Here is a 7,320-nt window from a genome sequence, read left to right as displayed (position 1 = left end):
GAGCCTGACAGTTCTACTGAGAACTCGTCTACAGACAGCTCAAATTCTGATGATGGAAACTTCTATGCGAACCAGAAGAATTTTTACAAAGCCAACCAGTATGACTTTCTCGAAGATAAAAGCAAGAAAGTCCGAGAGTTTAAAGAAGGTGGCCACTCGATTAAGTTTGATACCTTTTCAGGATACTCAGATGCTTCGAAGGCTTTGTCGTTTATACAACAGTTTGACATTGCTTTCGCAGGAGGATGCTATTCAGAGCACTCCAAGATTCCGAGAGCTACCTCTTACCTTAAGGAGAATGCTCCTACTTGGTGGTCCACGCTTCTTTTAAACAAGACTGCGCCAGTTAAATGGCTGAAATTCAAAAAGCTTTTTCTTTCTTCTTGGTTGACGCAAGAATATGAACGAGATATACGAGCTGCCTGGAACCATCTTCGGATGACCAAGAAAGATACAATCAATGCTTATTGTGAAAGATTCTGGAGCTCTTTTCTACCCGCCTCTTCATTCAAGAAGATCACGTTCAGAGAACAGATTGAGCGGTTCACCTTGGGTCTACCTACAGAGATCCGAGATCACTGTTGGAGCAGAAGTCAGCTTCTATTCAGGAGTTGATGAGTCATGCGAAGCGGGGCTTTGCCATTCACTCTAGCAGTCTGACTTACCCCACAGATGAGAACATGACACAGCGGGCCGAACAGATTTCTAGGAATGAAAGTAGAAAGAAAAAGAGCAACCCAGAGAAAAAGGATGCACGACCCAAGCTTACTCCTCAGGAGCGAGCTCGATCCATCAAAGAGGGGAAGTGCTTTGGATGCGGGGAACAGGGACACATCTCCGCGAAGTGCCCTAAAAAGGCACAGAAAGAACAGAATGATAAGGACGAGGACAGGCCTGAGAGTTCGAGAGCATCTGAGGAACGTGGACGAAAAGGCAAGATGAAAACAGGACTGGTTCCAGATTGTGTGGGTACCGATCCCAACACAGAAAGGAGTCCCTTTCTCGTGGGGATCCACACAGGTGACTGCCTTTTGGACATTGAAAGAGAAATTGACTACGGGACCAGTTTTGACTTTGTCGGACTTGCAAAAGTCATTTGAAGTATATTGTGATGCTTGTGGTCGTAGTCTGGCAGTCTTGAAGCAAGAAGGCCATGTCATTGTTTACGAGAGCCGATTATTCTCTAGGCTGGAGATGACAGCACAGATATATGAGAAAGAGCTTTTGGCGGTTATCCATGCTCTTACTCAGTGGCGGCATTACCTACTCAGAGCGGATTTTACGGTCTTTACAAACCATCAGAGTTTGCGCTACTTCTTGTCACAGAAGCAGCTTTCGGAAAAGCAGATGCGGTGGGCGAACATCTTGTCACAATTTCACTTCCAGATTGTCCATGTTCAGGGACAGAAGAATGTGGTGGCAGATGCTTTGTCTCGAAAGCCGTTGGTTCTGGCTATTTCCGCGATACATCATAGGAGCTTCGAGGATATGGTCGACTAGTATGCCACAGATACAGATTTTGCAGATATTTCACACGGATACGGGATGGGGAGACAATAGCTGGATACTCCCTTTGGGAAGGCTACTTGATGAAAAGACTCTGTTGTGCGTTACACAGCCATTGAGGGAAAAGGTTATGACTGAATGCCACTGTCCACCTTTTACGGGTCACCGCGGCATTGCTACCACCATGAAGGGGGTAGAGAGATACTTCTTTTGGCCGAGACTCAAAAAGGATGTGGAAGAGTTTGTGCGGAGTTGCTTAGTATGCCAGAAGGTCAAGTTTGACAGGCATAAGGCACAGGGATTGTTACAGCCTTTACCCATACCCACCCGCCCCTGGGAAAGTATTGCGATGGATTTCATTTTTTATCTCCCGAGAACACAGAGTGGTCACGATGGTATCTGGACTGTTATTGACAGATTTAGCAAACAGGCTCATTTCATTCCAGTGAAGAAATCAGTCAAGCCGGATCACTTAGCGAGACTGTTTGTGGCCCAGATCTTCAGATTACATGGCATGCCTGAGACGATTGTCTCCGACAGAGACCCCAGATTTACGAGTTTGTTTTGGAAGGCATTGGCACGCGGTTGCAGTTCTCGTCATCGTTCCACCCGCAGACTGATGGGAAATCTGAGATTGCAAATTCAGTAATTCTAGATTTATTGAAGCCTTATATCTCAGATCAGAAGACTCGATGGGAAAGATACTTACCTTTAGTGGAATTTGCCTACAATAACACAATACACTCTTCGACATGGAAGGCGCCATTTGAGATTGTTGAAGGTGCTGCGAAGGTTCCACCCTTCCTGAGCACGAAAGATAAGATCTTTGAAGCGGATGAATATACGCGAGATTTGGATACGGCTTTTGCCAAGGTTCGCGAGACTTTGCAGAAGTCTCAAGAACAACAGAAAAAGGCAGCGGATCGCCATCGTCACGACATGAAATTGAAGGAGGATGATTGGGTGCTCTTACGTTTTGAGAAGGCACACGCCTACGAAAGAAAAAGGAAAAGGAGAGGCTTTTTCCAAAGCTTAGTATGCGATAATACGGACCTTTCCATATCACTGAAAAGATAAATAATGTCTCCTTCCGATTGAAACTGCCAGATACTTGGAGGATTCACAATGCATTCCATGTGAGTCTCTTGAAACCTTTTAAAGGTGATGTGCCTGATGATGGGAAGCCTGATGAGCAACCTGAAGTGGAAGAAAACGAGGAGATCCTTGTTCCTGAACAGATTTTGGCACATAAAGATACGAAGACTAAAGGTAAAGTCCGAAGGCGGTTCTTGGTTAAGTTCAATTATCCTGCACTAGATGCGAAGTGGATGGAGGAGGAGGACCTAGCAGATACTCCTCAGATTGTGAAACTGTACCTCGATGCTTTTGGTTTAGCATAGTCTACTCCAAACGGAACCCAGAATTCAGCTTGGCCGCAGATCTGGTGCAGTGGGATGCACAAGAGGAGAGTCGCTCCGCTCCTTTGTCAACAGATACCTTGATTTAGATACTAGTCACTGATGTCTCTTTGAGCTTCAGGGATACTGAAAGCTGACAGTATTCTACTGTATGACTTTAATGAAATGGAATTCCTGATAATGATACCGATTTGTTTCTTCACTTCTTTTGAGTGCAAGAACTGATAAACGAAATGACTGCAGCATTTTGGTCTGATTGATCTCGAATAGACATGATTGCAATAGGGGTTAGTCAATCGGACATCGATGAGGTCCCGATTGGACCTAGATGCGACTGCTAGCTACATTGCCGATAAATCATGATCTAAGATCTGAATGAATGTTGAATGTCATGTGATGTCCTGTGATGTCGTGTGAGAGACTGTCGATTTGGTACATGTGCTAGATGTGTGTTCCTAGTACGTAGGTACTAACAGTCAGTGTGTGCTAAGACGGTTTATGGCTTTTGTCGGTCGATTACAATGCTTTCAAGAGGGGGGTATGTCACAAAGTGATGACGTGGCTACGGACAGCAGAAACCCTAATTTCTGCCATAAACCCTAAAATTCCTGCAAACCCTAAAATCTGCCAAAAACCCTAATTTCTGAAAACCCTAACACTAATTTTCTGGCCGAAACCCTAAAGCGCTGAACTGCCATGTGGCCAAGGCGTACGGATTTCCGGAAATCGCGGCGGGTTTTGCGGGCTGAAAATCTCAGCTTTTGGCGACGCAAGTTGAGAGAGATAGAGAGAGAGAATATCTGCTTTATTTTATTAAAGCCCAAGAGAGCTTGAGAGAGAGAGAGAGGGATTTTGCTTTTGACTTGAAAGCTTTTGGGGCTCTGCTTTTGGGCATCCCTTGTAACTTTAAATAAATGGTTTTGGGTATTCACTTCTCAGAGCATCTGGACGCAGAGTTTGAGAGTGAACCCCGAGCCACTCTCTTGTGTCACGTTTGTGACTTAACTACATTACAATACTTACTCGTTGATGCAGATACGCGAAGTGCCATGCCGAGGACGACCCCTACGCTTGGATGGTTGCGACTCTTCGCTCAAAGGACATGCCTCTTCGCCAAAAGCCACACTCCTTCGACGACTAGTCACACCCCTTCGCTCTACGGGTGCGACTCTTCGCCCATTGGTTGCAACTCTTCGCCGAAAGGATGTGTCTTTACATCTAAAGTCGTGTCTCTTCACCAAGAGACGTGTCTTTTCATTTATGTCTCTTCGTCTCCTATATATGGAGCCCTTGTATCACACATTCAATCAATCAAACACAGAGTCTTCTAAGTCTTGTCTCGAGTACAGTTCAAGTTTCTTAAGTCTTAATCATGAGTTTAAGTACTTAGTAAAGGATTAGTACTTAGAATCCTCACAGTGGTATCATAGCAAATTTTTTCCCGGGACCCGAAGGTTGTGAGCCTCTCACCCTCGCCGCTACACTCTAGCCCTTCGCGGAGTTGCATGGAAGCAGAAGAAAGATGGTACACATGTGCATACAAGCATGAGGTAACTTAAATCTATTTTGTTCCAATTACATACATATAGAACAAAGGACAGGGATGCAAATGTGGATGTGCGGGAGTGCCACGTACCTGGCCTCCTCATCGGGTGGTGTCCCTTTGGGATTGTGCGCGCACCTCTTCCTGTGAAAGGACGGTACCTCTTCACCTTGCTCGCACCCTTTCGCATACGGGTGTGTCGCTTCGCCTGTGTGCCCATTCACTCAACAAGGGGCTGAATTCTCTTTGTTGGCTACTGCACATCAAAAGGGGCACCGCTTCGCGAAAGGGCATCATAGAAACACCGCTTCTCTGAGGGTTGCACATAGGGTGTACCCCTTCCCCGCACCCTTTCCACACACCCCTACGCTGCAATTCTCTACGCTGGCCCTGAAATTTGCTTGCGCTGGCTCCTTTGCGCTGAAATTCCCCACACACTGAAGCGCTGGCTGAGTCAATCGATGGGCTGGAAATGCTGAAACGCTGGCTGATTTGCATGCGTTAGTTGGCTGAATTCCCACGCTCCCTGGCTGCTGAATTTCCTTGCGTTGAACCTCTTGCGCTGGCTGTTTTGACATTTCAGCCCAGCAGCGCTAATTTATTGAACCATTAAAAAAAAAACCAGCCCAAAGTTTGTATGCTTAAGTGGCCGCCCAAATTGGCTGGCTGGCCTTTACCCAAATTAACCCCAAAATTAAAAAGGCCCATGTGAAAGCACCTAGAATCCATTTAACTTATTAAAATACCCAAAAATTTCAGCCCCGAAGTGGCCGGCCACACTTGACCGGCCTCCCTCAAATTAACTCAAATTTTTAAAACCAATGTGAACTCACTCACTTGATTTTTTTTTTAAAAAAACCCAAATTTATTAAACCCAAAGTGACCGGCCAAACTTGGCTGGCCTACCCCAAAAATTTATACACAAGAATTACAACCCATGTGCAACCATTAAAAGAGCCTTACAGTAAAACAAATAAGACCCATCATCCGAGCAAAGCCTTCCTTTTCATCAACGGTTCATGCTCGAGTATGGACTCTCACCTCTCATTGTGGAAGCATCGGGTAGCCGCCTGGAACAAGATATCTCCTCACTTACAGTGAAATTGGAGGCTCTCCGGCGACAATTGCAACAACCTTTTGGAATCAAACAGATTTCGACAGTTTCTCAGCAATCTATGTCTACCCCTCAGCATGTTTCTTCAAAGACAACCCAACACAAACTCACTTTGCTTGAGCAACAACATGCTCAGAAGCAACATTCTTTGCAGCATGACTGTTGTAACAAGCCTCAACCTCAAAATGATCATCGGCAAAAGCAGCAACATGAAGCTCTCAGAAGATCTCCCCTTGAAGAGCATTCAACCTCTTCGAAGTGGGCTCACATAGTGGCACATATTTCCGACCCTAGTCAAGTACTCGGTCGTGAACGCCGTAACGCTGGACAAGTTCCCCCTTGCGAGCCATGCCATGCTTCTCCTACTCTGGAAGCCTTAATACCCGCTGATAAAGCTAAAGATTCAAGAGATTTTGGTTCATGTGTGGCATCCCAAACGCACACAACTTCTTTGGTTGTGGTCCAGGCAAAAACAAAAGCCTCGTCACCGTCCTTGCACAATGAAGTCTTTGTTTCTGATGAGATAACTGATGCTGTGGTGAATGATAATTCTTCAAACTTGAAGATACCAATTCTTACCTTCAATGATACAAAGGATAAAACGGATACAGAATCTTGCAGCACGACTTTAGTCGCTGCAATTGAATATTTGGACCCAGCTTGTTACACAGATAAACCTTTACAGATGGATATACCTCCAAACACTAATCTGTCTCAGTCTACGACATCCCTTCAAAAGGATTTTGTTAGGGAATAAAGGCCTAAGTGCCTTGTACTTACTAACTTATAAGTTAAAGGACTTATAAGTGAGGGGGCCCAAGTGTGAATGGCCCCCTAGTCACTTACTCATATACTCAAAGGTGAAGCCCAAAAAGAAATAGCGTGACTTCTCCCAGATTTTTTGACGAGCGTTCTCTCTCTCTCTCACGTTCTCCTTTGCGTGTGCTTCTTCAGCGCCTCTCTCCTCTTCTCCTTCACTCTCATTGCATAGGACAGCAAGTGGACTCTCTTTTCTGCTCCCCCACACATGGTATCAGAGCTTTAGGGTTTCCAAGAGAGCCATCTTCGCAACACAGATCAGAATTCTGTTCTTGCTCGCTGCGGGAAGGATATTCAACCGTTTTCGATCAACTCTGTCGCGAAGGGATCCTCTCACCGTGTAGAATCGACCTCCGGTGACAGTTTCCCCAAAATTAGGGTTTCAAAAACTGGCGAACAGCAGCCTATTTCTGCTGAAATTGACCAATTTCGGGGTCAATTTGATGCAATTTCATTAGGGCAAGTCTCACAGGTCAATCTTACAGGTGTTTCCACCAACGAGGTTCTGAAAATTCAGCAAAACAAGTGTTTACAGGTCTGATTTTTGCCCCAAAACAGGGAATTTCAGCAAGCAAATAATGTATACACCTTGTGGAAACCTTTGGTAAGGGTTTGGCAGTGAATGTACGCCGTTTTGGGGTGATTTCGCGTGAAATTTGCTCGCTGTTTTTCTGTAACAGCAAGCTGTTTTTTGCCCGATTGCGCACATTTGGGCGTGTTTAGGTCGGCAAAACAGGGTTTCAGTGTTTGCAATCACTCAGAATGGCTTCTAGCAGTGAAAGTGGAAATTTGTTGCACATTCGCAAGCTTGAAGGTGCCCATAACTTTGCTATATGGAAGAAGCAATGTTATAATGTGATGTTGCAGAAGAAACAGGCGAAACCTATTAAGTTACAGGGTGTGAAACCGGTTGATATGGA

Source organism: Adiantum capillus-veneris, chromosome 1 (assembly GCF_014529385.1).
Source record: "Adiantum capillus-veneris isolate H3 chromosome 1, ASM1452938v2, whole genome shotgun sequence".
NCBI lineage: Eukaryota > Viridiplantae > Streptophyta > Polypodiopsida > Polypodiales > Pteridaceae > Adiantum > Adiantum capillus-veneris.
The sequence above is the reverse complement of the archived record's forward strand: the minus strand, read 5'-3'. Positions refer to the sequence as shown.